Consider the following 13,877-nt stretch of genomic DNA (forward strand, 5'->3'; position numbering starts at 1 on the left):
GGTGGCAGGGAAGGAACACAGAGGGAAGAAGAAAGGCCAAGAGGAGAAGGCGGCCGGAGGCAGTGGCGGCTGCTGCTGCTGCTGCTGCTGCTGCTGCTGGTGGTGATAGGGGAGAAGGAGGAGCAGGTGGAGGGCAGGGGCTGAGGGAGTAAATGAGAGAAGCAAAGGCGCGAGGGAGGGGAGGGAAGGGGGGGGTCACGCGGGGGCGCACATGCGCACAGGGAGTACTCTCAGAGGCGAGTGTAACTGGATCGGATTTGCTGCCAGCGGTATGAGCTTTGGCCACCATTTTACAACATCTCCACTTGCAGGGATACAGGGAGCAGCGAGCACACAACCCGATCCCCTGGGACAGGATTCCTTGGCCATAGCCCAAAGGGGAGGGCTAGTTGCACATAGTGATTTAGATGAAAGAGCTATTGAAGCTTTGAAAGAATTCAATGAAGATGGTGCATTGGCAATTTTTCAGCAGTTTAATGACAGTGATCTCTCTCACGTTCAGAACAAAAGTGCCTTTTTATGTGGAGTCATGAAGACTTACAGGCAGAGAGAAAAACAGGGGACCAAAGTAGCGGACTCTAGTAAAGGACCAGATGAGGCAAAAATTAAAGCACTCTTGGGAAGAACAGGCTACACACTTGATGTGACCACTGGACAGAGGAAGTATGGGGGACCGCCTCCAGATTCTGTTTATTCAGGTCAGCAGCCTTCTGTTGGCACTGAGATATTTGTGGGGAAGATCCCAAGTGATCTATTTGAGGATGTGCTTGTTCCTTTATTTGAGAAAGCTGGACCTATTTGGGATCTTCGTCTTATGATGGATCCACTCACTGGTCTCAATAGAGGTTATTCATTTGTCACTTTTTGTACAAAAAGAAAGCAGCTCAGGAGGCTTTTAAACTGTATAATAATCATGAAATTCGTTCTGGAAAACATATTGGTGTCTGCATCTCGGTTGCCAACAATAGGCTTTTTGTGGGCTCTATTCCTAAGAGTAAAACCAAGGAACAGATTCTTGAAGAATTTAGCAAAGTAACAGAGGGTCTTACAGACGTCATTTTATACCACCAACCAGATGACAAGAAAAAAAAAAAAAAAACAGGCTTTTGCTTTCTTGAATATGAAGATCACAAAACAGCTGCCCAGGCAAGGTGTAGGCTAATGAGTGGTAAAGTCAAGGTCTGGAAAAATGTTGGGACTGTTGAATGGGCTGATCCTATAGAAGATCCTGATCCTGAGGTTATGGCAAAGGTGAAGGTACTTTTTGTATGTAACCTTGCCAATACTGTAACAGAAGAGATTTTAGAAAAGGCATTTAGTCAGTTTGGAAAACTGGAACGAATGAGGAAACTGAAAGATTATGCATTCATTCATTTTGATGAACGAGATGGTGCTGTTAAGGCTATGGAAGAAATGAATGTCAAAGACTTGGAGGGAGAAAACATTGAAATTGTTTTTGCTAAGCCACCAGATCAGAAAAGGAAAGAAAGAAAAGCTCAGAGGCAAGCAGCAATCAGATGTATGATGATTACTGCTATTATGGTCCAACTCATATGCCCCCTCCAACAAGAGGTTGAGGGCGTGGAGGTAGAGGTGGTTATGAATATCCTCCAGATTATTATGGATATGAAGATTATTATGATTATTTTGGCTATGATTACCATAACTATCATGGTGGATATGAAGATCCATACTATGGTTATGAAGAGTTTCAAGTTGGAGCTAGAGGAAGGGGTGGTAGAGGAGTAAGGGGTGCTGCTCCATCCAGAGGTCATGGGGCTGCTCCTCCCTGTGGTAGAGCCGGTTATTCACAGAGAGGAGGTCCTGGATCAGCAAGAGGCATTGGTGGTGTGAGAGGAGGTGTCCAAAAACAAAGAGGTCATGGGCAGGGAAAAGGGGTCGAGGCCTGTCCTCACCTGTTACAATGAAGACAGACTTGCTATGTGGGATTACACCAGAAGCTTGCAGTGGAGTAATGGTAAGGAAATCAAGCAACCTTAAATATCTTGGCTGTATAGGAGCATATTCTATTGCAGAAGACCTTCCTATGAAGATCATGGAATCAAATCCAGGACATTGAACTAATACTTGGACTTTGATATGAATTTCTTTAACAATTTTCTATGCAGTGCAAGTTATTAAACTAAAGCTACTCTATTTTCCAAATGTGTTCCAACAGAAATCCTTCATAACTTCTAGCATGATCGCTTAATAAAGAATAAAGTTCTTCTCTTTAAAAAATCTGCTCTAAGTAGATTTTTCCCCTGTTTTTTTTTAAATTAAGGATCCCAGCAGTGGTATTCTGAAATATTATCTTGAATTTGTGCATTTAAATTTTATTGCCGTGATATAGATGAATTCCACTATTGGTATCCTTAAATTTTATTTCTACTCACCAAGGTTAATCATGATTGTCTGTATCTTTTTATAGTAATAATCACTTTTGAATTGTTTTCAGATATGCAGTTTCAGGTGTAATCATCAGGGCTGGTTAGTCAGGCATTCCAGATAGTGGTTCTTTTCGGAATCTTTTTTAAAGGGTTGGTTAACTATCACAGTAGCAGAAGATTTAACTATACCCTGGCTGTACTGTACATAGAAAAATCTTTGTAGATAAAAGCAAGGCTTGTTAAATATGATATGAGGGTAAGATTTTAATATACCAAATGTAGCATTCTTAGTTGCCTTTAGTTTCAGAGGCTTGTAAGACTTCCTCATGACCATGATAACAGGCCTTGCTTTTGTCATATTTTGTGGCTGAAAAAGCAGCCTTGCTTCTTCATATATTGTAGTTATTTGGATGTATAATAGTTTAGCAATATGTTACTTTTTTAAGACATCAGATGTTCAAAAAAAGTCCATCCAAACTTGTACTAAATACTGCAGTGTCCCTTTATAAAAAGTCAGACTAAAACTGACAATTGTACAGCAAAGCCTGACATTTGGATATTTTGAAGTTTTTTCATAAATCATAGAAATTAGTATATGGCTGTAGTTTAGCTTTTTAGGTAAAAGGTATGTTTCATTAGTGCATTTCTTACTGCTGATCACTGTAAAAATGTGAATCAGCTTTCCATTTCCTATGCAGGTCATGGTAACTTGTAGAGTAGAGTACAATCATTTGTGCTATGTTTTTTTTTTAATTTTCTAAAGCACCTTGATGACAGTGAGTATTCAGTGGTGAAGCATCCTCTATTGAATCACCCTCAAAAATTTTTTTGCCAAGTCCTAAGTTGATAGCTTAAAGTCAAAAGTAAAATTATAGTTTAATTAGGACTTTGTGTAAATCCCTTCTCCCCTTCCCGAAAGGGATACTGCAGTTATATCACACAAACCCAATAGGCACCATGATGAAGATCAGAGCTTATACTTAATTAAGATTTCATACACACCAGTTCCCCAGTAAATGCAAATTTAACAAGAAAATTAGACATGTCATATGTTCAAAATGCTCATGGCAAACAATCATTTTGCATTCCTGCAAATAAAATTGTTTTATACTGTAAGCTGGAGGCAAGTGTAACTTATTTTTGTAATAAAGTTTTTATTTTTTATTTGTATTAATATAAATGTGTGTTAGTGTAGAAATCTTCTGGTTTAAAAATTTAGAATTGCACACATTTCAGTATGTTTATTTGTACTTACATAATTTTAGAATAGTGGTTGCCAATAGCCTGTATGTTTTACATTAATTGTTTTTTGTTATTTTAATAAACCATTTTGGTATGTTGTATGTCAGTTACTGGGATAGCTGGGACATAGAGTGTAATTTAAAAATTTGTCAATAAGTATTCATTGGAATATATGTAAATGTGCCTTGCCGGTTGTTGAAACTTACCTACAAAATGAGTATGGGATGACAAAATTAGTTCTTGGTGCTTAATGAAACTTTCTGCCACTGATTTTATATACTATTACCCCGTGCTTTTTAAAAGTACATCTCTCTCAAATCTTAGTGTGAGATTGAGGGCTACACAAAACATTTGCATTTCATTCTACCATAATGAATATGCTAGGTTGTGGAAAGTGGGTAAACTAAATGTAGCCTTCAGTAAAATTGAATCTCAGTGTAATCCTTGGTACTGGTATTTTCCAGTTCCAAGGAGTTAAATGATCCCATCCAAGAGGTCCTTGCCATGCCTATGGGCACTTTACTGTCGTACCATTTTTAAGGGACACTGTCAAGGTGTTTAAGTTAATTCTCAGATTTATTTGTTGGGATTTTAGAACAGGATTGTTTGACAAACTAAAAACTGCATTTTCAAAGTTGAAAGATGAACACTTTTGTGAGTTCACAAATGTTTTCTTAAGAAAACATTAAAATACGAAGCTGTGGACTTCCAAGACTATTTGGCATTCTCAGTTTGGGGACTTGGGAAAGAAAACTGATGTAAAGAAATTGTGAAGAATTGATGGTTATACGTAAAGAAGGGTAATGTAAACATTGATGATGAAATATGTATACACTCAAGTGAAATTACTTGACAGTATTCATTTGAATAACTTTGAATTCAAGCCATTATAATTACTTTTAAAATTAAATATCATTTGCACTGTTCTGATAATGGGTGCAGTTTTTGAGCAATATAATCAGGGCTAAATATGCTTGTAGTGATTAGTGATGTGAACAATTAAGTTCTGACAAGAAATACTAACAGATATTTTCAACCTTAAATTTGTGTAGTAAAATGAGTATCAAACTGTTAACAGACATCAAGGAAAATAGGCAATGCATATAAACATACTTTTGAATGTTGTGTGGCCTATAAAGCAATAATGCAATTTTTATGGAATGTCATGGGATATAAGAAATGGAAATGCAAAAATAATCCTTTAGTAAAAATGTCAACATGTTAAAGGGGGGATGTTAATTAATGTAGGTTATTGCTATTTGTGATTTGTTTATGGGTTCTTGGCTTTGACAGCTTCAAAGAATGGACACATGGCAAGTTAAAGAAATTTTGTACATATTGTCAAGGAAAGGGTCCTAAATCTGAGTCAGGTCCCTTTCTTGGGATCTAAAATGTTTCCTTAAAACATTCTGATTGTTAAAAAGAAAACTTGAGTTACCTAACCCAAACATACACAAGATTTTGTTTCTGCAGACTACTTGCAATCAAAAGTGTTCATAAATTTAGTTTTATCAGTTTTCAGAAAGTTACTTTGTGAGAAAACTGTGTTGTCTCTATTCTTCCAAGCATGCTTTTTGTGAAAGATTTTCAGCCTTTGCAACTTAATCAGATGTTTAAAAAGAAGGGAGAATTCACAAACAAGAGCTGTTGCACTCTCATGGTAACATGTGTAACATGACAAACTTTTCTACTGATAACAAATCTTAACAAAAAACGTAAAACATCTTCCTCATAAAATAGGAACAACATAGAAATGGATTAATGGGGTAATCTGGGGCATTCCGTTGTATAAGATATTTGAAAAGAATTAGGTTGAACTTCATGCTAGATGAGCAAAATTGACAAATTCATTACAAGTTTTTTCACGTAGCCAAAAGTTAATCAAAAATGTGGCAAAAGATCACCATGACATGTAGCCTTTATTTTAAGGGGAGAAACAGAAAAGTAGAACGGCTTCATGCATTTAGGAGAGGGAGCGAATCCTACAATAAATGATTGTTCCAGTCTCTAGAACTTTGAACAGTACCCACCATGACAGTTTTTTATGCATACCATAAAATTTTTACCTGGCCATAGGAACTCAGTGGTGGGTATGAAGTTAATGAATAAGTAGCAATACATAAAAGATACAGAATGGGATGGTGTTTAAGGTGTAGTTATTACTTACTAACCATATCACTCAATAGGGCATGCCACTAAATATGCTAGTTATAACCAATTCTTGCATTTTTTACCTGGGCAAATTAGTAGACTGACTTTAGAGTCTGTCACTTTAAAAAAAAATACTTGAGACTTAAATTCTGTTAGCACCACAGTCTGCCTTCAGTAATATTAAAATATCTTTGAGGACCAGAAGCATTCAATTGGAAAAACAATCTTTTTGCAAATGCAAATCAGTATTACTAACACTCTGGGTCAAAGATTAGGTTTTTAATGATATTAACAGTAGTCTGGTAAACATTTAGAGTCTGACATTGAGAAACAAAAGCTTGTTACCTGACTAGTATTTTTGTTTAAAAATATTAGTTCCATTAGCTTATTTAAATTGTCTGACATTTATCCATAGAATTTATATTTATTTCATTCCTTTCATCTCACTGAAAACTGTCTGCAGGCTCTTTGATTTGGATTAGATGTGTGAAGTACTGTCTTTTGCCAAAAACCTCAAATTAACTGTTCTTTTCAACGTAGTGGATTTGTGTTTGGAGATCAGTTCAAAACTATCTGTACTATCTGTACTGCCTCTGATGTTAAGATTTTATGTATAGCATAAGGAAGCTAGCTCTGACTATTTTCCTAAGAATAAATACCTATATTTGTAGCATGTCTTAGGATCTCCAGGAGTCCAAGAATTTTTGTGAGTGTCCTCCATTTCATTTTTCACTTAATAGCTTTTAAATAGACATTTGGGAGTCATTAGAGACCTGTCTTGCTTTTGGATTATCTTATACATTCAAAGAATCTAGTCATTGGTAAAAAAAAAAAAAAAAAAAAAAAAAAAAAAAGAATCCCCAAGATATCCTCAATTGCAAGCACATGAATGGGAGGTGTATAGAATAAATATTGGTCTGGTCTTCACTTAATTTTAATTGTTGATGGAAATATCCTGTGGTCATGTACATGTCTTTGTATTTGAAGTTAATGGTAATTTAATTCTGGTTTTCTGGGAACATGGCCCACTGTGCAGTGTTCTTTTCTACCACTGGCAAATGAAATTTCTCTGAAGATTTGGAAAGAAACAAAAAAAAGAGTGTCCATTGTTAAATAAACAACAGCAGTCACCGTGCACTTACTCCCCATGTAGGATATCTGTCCTTCATGTGTTGTAGAAAAAAATACACTAGAGAAAGAGAATTATAGATAAATATTCCAGATGGACATAGATACAAAAATCCCCATCCAAATATTAGCCAATCTAATCCAAAACACATCAGAAAGATCACTCACCTAGACAAATTGGGATTTATCCCTGGTATGCAAGGATGAATCAACATTCTCAAGTAAAGAAATGTGATATATCACATTAACAAACTGATGAACAAAATAAAGATGATTTTAATAGATGCAGAGAAAGCATTTTATAAAATACAACATTATTTTATGAAGAAAGCCTTATGCAAATTGTGTATAGAAAGAATATTCCTATATAAGAATGTTGTTCATATATTGATTGTGATCACATTGAATCTCTAGAATTATTTTGGTTGTATAGAATTTTGATAATATTGAATCTTCTAATCTTGAAAGATTTTCCCATTTTGTATATTCTTACTCTTTGTTTAGCATTTTGTAATTTTCTTAGAGATTTTTGGAATCCTTAGTTAAATTCAATCCAAGAATTTATTTTTTGTGTCTATCATGCATGAGATTAATCTTATGAGTAGTTTCTCATCCCTGGTATTGTGTTTATATTTTTAAGAAATGTTATCTTACTAACCACAAACATTATTTTTTAAGATTTATTTATTTTGCTTGAAAGTCACAGTTGCAGAGAGAGGAGAGGCAGGGAGAGAGAGAGAGAGAGGTCTTGCATCCACTGGTTCACTCCCCAGATGGCCACAATGGCCAGAGTTGCCTTGATCCAAAGGAAGGAGCCAGGAGCTTCTTCCAGGTATCCCACATGGGTGCAGGTCCCAAGGACTTGGACCATCTTCTACTGCTTTTTCAGGCCATAGCAGAGAGCTGGATCAGAAATGGAACAGCAGGGTCTCAACTGGTGCCAATATGGGATGCCGGCACTGCAGAAAGTGGCTTTACCCGCTTTGCCACAGTACTGGCCCTAGTATTCTGGTTGAATGTAAAGGTTATTGAATTTTGTGTGTTGATTTTATATCCTGCCACTCTACCAAACTCTCAGTGAAGTCTTTTGGATCCTCTATATATAGAACCATGTCATCAAATAGGGGTAGTTTGGATTCCTCTTTTCTAATTTGTATCAATTTGGTTTCTTTTTATTGCCTAGTGGCTGTGGCTAAAACTAGCAGGACTATGTTAAATAGCAATGGTGAGAGAGGGGATCCACTGTATGGAGGAGAAAAAAAAAATTATTCTCCTCAAATCAGCTAATTTGGCCCCTTCTAAACAAGAACTAAAAGGTCAAGAACATGCAAGTCTTCTGGAATTAAATCATTTAAATTTAAATTTAGATCATTTAGATGATCATACAAAGACCCAAGGAACCGCATTGTTTGGAAATATCATGAACAGTAGCTATCACTTCGATGGAGCAAAACCAGAACATTTTCCTGAAGCCATATGGTTGTGGTTCAGTATGTTTTTTGAATGACCCAGTTATCTTATTATTAAGGGTCAAACTGATAGTTTTGAGACACAAACACAAAAGCTCTTGTAATTAAAAGTGTGATAGTGAGAGAACACTCAATTATCAAGAAGGATTGGATAGGATAAGGTTGTATTTTTGAAAGTTTAACATTGATATGAAGAAACCAGAGTACTGATCTTTTTGAGGGTGGCCAATCCATTTGATGTAAACATGAAGAACTTCTAAAATAAAACTTCTTGCACCTTTCATTAAGTGCATAAATTGGAAATAAGTCTGGGAAAGCTCTCCAGAAATACATAGGAGTCCCCTATCAGGAGGATGAGTGGCCTGCCAATAGTGTAAGAAAAATTCTGCCCTCATTAAGAAATTTTCTGATACTATATGTAACTTTATTGTTTTTAGTAGAATTAGTGTAAAACAGTGGCATGACTTTGTAGTACTATGTAATTTGGGGGTTTGACATTTGTAAAATTCAGGCTTTTATGTATGATGTATCATAATAGAGCTAATTTATCCACTTGCTGATCTTTGCATGATCAAAATACCAGCTTTTTGCTGCTTTGAAATTAGAAGATTTTTTAAATGTAACTGTTGATATTGGCATTTGTGTATGAAAAGACTCCTTAATAGATCTTGTTTCTAAAAATTCAAATACAACTACAATAAATTCTAGTTAGTCAAGTGTTACTGCATAAATATTCTGTAATATGTGTATAAAAGTGATGCTTTTGACTTCATATGAAACACTCCATTTGACTTATTCATTGATGACTACTTAAATTAATAAACATCACATTAAATTTTCATAAAGGGTGAAGCTCTTTGGGAAACATTTGAGTGAACTTATAAGAGTACTAGAGACTCAACCAATTTTCTAGTTAACCATTATTATACATTGCATGCTCACTATCCAGACATTCAGGTAAGTGCCAGCTATATGGTGATTAATAATAATTATTATTAATAATAGCACAAAACTACATTAAATGTACTGGTGGCAGTTATATGACAATTGAATGTAAGATATTTATATAGGCAATAACAATAGGAAAATAATTATTATTCAGCTTTTGTATATTTTAAGAGAAGGTATGGAATATAATTCAAGCATCATTTCCAAACAGTTCTACATTGAATTATTGTTTTTATTTATCATACTTAGATTAAAGGTGCACTGAATTAGCAGAATTCTCAGTCAGGTAATCATCTCATTCATACATTTCTTGACTTTTATATTCTCATGGATATTTCATTTCTCCATGTAGCATTTGAAGTAATTAAAAACACATGAAAAATCTTACGGACATTTCATTTTAAAGATGTTTATGTTGAGTGGCCCATGAGAGCGGGAGGAGGTGGCGGTGGCGGGAAGATGCTGCTCTTTGGCATAAATTGCAATCAATTAGGGATCATTTCTCAGAATTGAGTTAGAAGTGGAAGTTCAGAAAAGCGAGGCCACCATTGCTGCTTTGAGCACCTCAGAAGGGCAGAATGGATTTATCAGGAGTGACAAAGAAGAGCTTGCTAGGAGTCAAAGGAAATAATAAAAAGACTGCTCTGATGAGAAGTCTAAGGACCGCTCTAAAGATAAAAGGGCCACCAAGGAGTCCAGTGAGAAGGACCCCAGCCAGGACCAGGCGCGAAAGCGGTGCAGCGCTTCCAGCGGTAGCAACAGCACCAGGTCTCCTTCCAGCTGCAGCTCCAGCTTGGGCTCCAGCACCAGCAAGGCTCCAGCTCCTCCTCCTCGGCTTCAAGCTGCTCCTCAGCTCCAGCTCCAGCAGTTCCTCTGACTCCTGGAGTGCCTCCTGGTGCAGGCACAACAGAAGGCACTTGGGCTCCAAATCCAAACCACCTTAAAGAGATGGAAAGCAAAGGAAAAGACGGAACCCATCCCCTAAACCCACCAAAGTGCACATTGGGAGGCTCACCAGGAACATGACCAAGGACCACATCATGGAGATATTTTCCACCTACGGAAGATTAAAATGATTGACATGCCTGTCATATATGTGATAACAAAGCAGTGGATGTAGAGAGTGTTCAAGTGATACAAAAGCAGTTGTGGATGGCCCATGTTCTTGAGCCCCTGTGCACACGAGAGACCTGGAAGAAGCTCCTGGCTCCTGGCTTCAGATCAGTGCAGCTCCAATCCGTTATAGCCAATTGGGGAATGGATCAGTGGATGGAAGACCTCGCTCTCCCTCTCTGCCTCCCCTCTCCTTGTATCTCTGATTTTCAAATAAATAAATAAGTCTTTTAAAAAAGATGTCACAATGATGTAGCTCCAATAGAACACTGTATTGTTTTCCTTTCAGATCATTTCAGTCATTCCATCAGCAAAACTAATAGCTACTCTGAAAATTCTAGAATCTGAGGAGAAAAGGAGAAATCTAAGTGGGATTTCATAGGGGAGTCATTACTTGTTAATATATTATCAAAATAACATTTTTAAATGAAAAAAATATCCTTTGTCATTAGACTTTGTGATGCTTCAGATTAATCCCTGCTAAGGATACTTTGGGAAATAGATGTTGACAGTGTAAGTGAAGAGAACTTAGTTCCCACTGTTGTAAGTGTGCCTGGCAGAACACAATGTCTGTCACCTAGCAAGAGGGCAGGATAAAAGGCCATCATCATGGTATAGCAGGTTAAACCACCATCCATAATGCCAACATCATGAGTGCCAGTTTGACTTCTAGCTGCCCCAGCAGCATTTCCTTAAAGGGCCAGGTGTCTGTGCCCCGGCTGAGGCTGAGCAGAGCCGGCTGCGGGGCTGTGGTCATGGGGGGCCGCCATCCAGAGCGTCCTGAGCCAGGGAGAGAGAGGCCAGCTGCTGGGCCCTGGCCACATCGGCTCCAGCCCCACGCCCGCCTGAGTGCCAAGGAAGCCAATCCCTGCACAACACCACTGGCGCTGCCCTCCCCCGAGAAGCCCTCAGCTGGAGGCTGGGTGGGGAGGAACCCCCTGCTCCCGCTCACTGCCCACCTGCCCCCGCCCCACCCCTGCCCAGTCCTGTCCATTCGTGGTCACCCCCGACCTCCCTTCAGGCTCCCGGTCTGGGTGGGGCCCTGGTTGGGAGGGAGCTGGGGTCCCGGGACAGCCCCCTCCCCCCACTAAGTGCACCCCACGGCCTCTCCACTTCCCCCAGTAGTTTCTCTCCGGCCTTTGCTGTCCGCGTTTCCACGGCTTATGGAGTCTGTGGCTGGGAATTGTTGGCCATAATCTGACATTTTAAAGAGTTTTTTATTTATTTGACAGGCAGAGTGGACAGTGAGAGAGAGAGACAGAGAGAAAGGTCTTCCTTTGCCATTGGTTCACCCTCCAATGGCCGCTGCGGCCGGTGCGCTGTGGCCGGCACACCGCGCTGACATGATCTGACTTTTTAAAGAGTGATTGATTTGAAAGTGGGAATTGAGAGAAAGAGAGAAACAGAGACAGAGAGAGAGGTCTTCCACCCTCTGGGTCACTCCCCAGATGGCCACGCAGGTCAGGAGCAAGGATCTCCATCCGGTCTCCCAAGCAGGCATAGGGGCCCAAGGACCCGTGCCATCCTACACTACTCTCCCAGGCCACAGCCGAGCTGGATCGGAAATGGAGCGGCCGGGACTCGAACCCGCAACCAAGTGGGATGCAGCCCAGCAGGCGTCCCAAGCCATTGCCTCTTTAATCAAACCTCCACTCGCCCTGAGCTCTGCTCAGGGCCCGCGTTCGGTCCGGAGGCTGTTCAAACCCCGGGCCCTGAGTGAGGCCCGGAGGCTCCACCCCTGGTTCGTGGATTCCGCTCCTTGAGGGCTTCAGGCAGCTGAGTGGGGGGCCACCCGCCTCCCCCGCCAGGAGACGCTCGCGGTCTCCCCGGCCACTGTGCAGCGCAGCGCCGGCGAGGCCCTGGGCCGGGGTCCTCGCCCTGCCCGGCCCTGCCGCTGGGCCGCGGCCTCCACAGGAGGAAAACGTGCCGAGGGGGAGGTGGGCCGCGGCCTCCGCCTTTCTCCCCTTCCTCTCCCACCCACCGCATCCGCTTCTCGCCCAGGCCCTGCCTCCCCTGGCCTTCAAAGCCCTGGGGTCATCATGCAGCGACAATGAGGCTCAGAGGCAAATGATGGCGAGGGGCCGGGCCTCCTCAATGGGTCCCGCATGCGCCGCGTCCTGCTGTCGCAGCCACCAGCGCCACGCCCACAGCTTTACTTCAGGGGCCGGGTACGGGGCCAGGTGCGGGGCTAGGTGCTGGCCAGGCGCCTCCTCCCTCTCCAGCCTCCGCTGCCTGCTGGGCCCCCGGGCGGGCTCTGGAGTCCCAGGCCCGAGAGGGAGGAGGTGCCCGTCCTGGGGGAGACACCTCGCGGGGTGGGCATTGGAGCAGGGGGCGCCCTCCGGCCCCTAGCCCCACCCCAAGCCTCGTGGTCCCCCCAGAGCCTCCGGGGTCCCCCGAGGTCCTGCCCTGCAGGCCGAGCGCACCCTTGGCGCCCCATGCATGCACAGCCATCCCAGCGCCCGCAGCCCGGGACCCTTGGACCCACCTCCCTGCACGGAGGGCGCCCCCTCCCCCAGCCGCGGCCCCAGCCCTGGGGCTCCAGGAAGGGGCCCTGGGAGGTGGTGGGAGGGGTCCCGCTGCTCCGTGGGCCCTATGCGCCAGGCCTGGCACAGGAGCTGTGGAGTGGGCGGCGGGGCTGGGAGCAGCTGCTCCTCCCAGGGGCGGGCGCGGGGGCTGCTCCCAATCAGAGCTGCAGCTGCCCCTGCAGCACAGTGCCATGGGTGGCCACTCGCCTGAGCTCCCATCACAGCTGCCCTTTCCATCTCTCTTCCTCTCCCCCTCCAGCTCCAATGGTCCCAGGCCATGGGAGTCGCTTGAGCTGAGCCAGTGGTGGGGCGGGGGTAGGGTCAGCGGCGCCCCGCGTCAGCATGGAGGTGCCGGGCGCCCAGGTGCCCAGCAGGGCCGGCGAGGACGCGGGCTCCAAAGCTTCCGGAGTGGCAGCTGGGCTAGGACAAGACAGCCAAGATGTGGTGGATGGTGAGTGGGTGCCGGTCCCACGTGGGCCAGCGTCGTGGCCCTGGGGCTGTGTGGCCGGCTCGGCCGGGCCCCTGTGGCACGGGGGGGGGGCTGTGGGCAGGTGGCCCCGGGGGCTCCAGGCAGGGCCGGGGTTGCCGCGTAGGGCGGGGCTGGGGCAGCTCCGCTAAGCTTCGGAGCCCTTCTGGAAGCTTCTAGGGGGCCAGGACGCAGCCCTTGGGGCTGTGACCCCTGCCTTGGGGGAGGGAGAGATTCCAGGCCTGACTTGGGGCCAGAAGAAGCCTGGGCCTCTACCTGGGGATTCAGAGCCTGCAGCCCAGGGCCAGGTCTCCTCCCACTCTGGGAAGTGGCCTGGGTCTCATGGCCGTGGCACCAGGGCCCTGTCCCCTGCAGCTGCCGGGCGGGGGTGGTGGTCCCCAGTCCCTGGTGCCGAGTTCATGGTCAGCTTCAGCTCTCAGTCTCC

At 42.9% G+C, this 13,877-nt stretch overlaps 2 pseudogenes; both read left to right on the forward strand.

Annotated features, from left to right (window-relative positions):
• Positions 1-379: 379 nt before the first annotated feature.
• LOC149119285 (heterogeneous nuclear ribonucleoprotein Q pseudogene) lies at positions 380-1,928 on the forward strand (annotated as a pseudogene).
• Positions 1,929-9,622: 7,694 nt separating this feature from the next.
• The window catches only part of LOC149119286 (uncharacterized), a 212,042-nt pseudogene continuing 207,787 nt past the window's right edge, over positions 9,623-13,877 (forward strand).

This window comes from Oryctolagus cuniculus, chromosome Y (assembly GCF_051225735.1).
Source record: "Oryctolagus cuniculus isolate XC-2025 breed Fujian yellow rabbit chromosome Y, ASM5122573v1, whole genome shotgun sequence".
Classification (NCBI taxonomy): Eukaryota; Metazoa; Chordata; class Mammalia; order Lagomorpha; family Leporidae; genus Oryctolagus; species Oryctolagus cuniculus.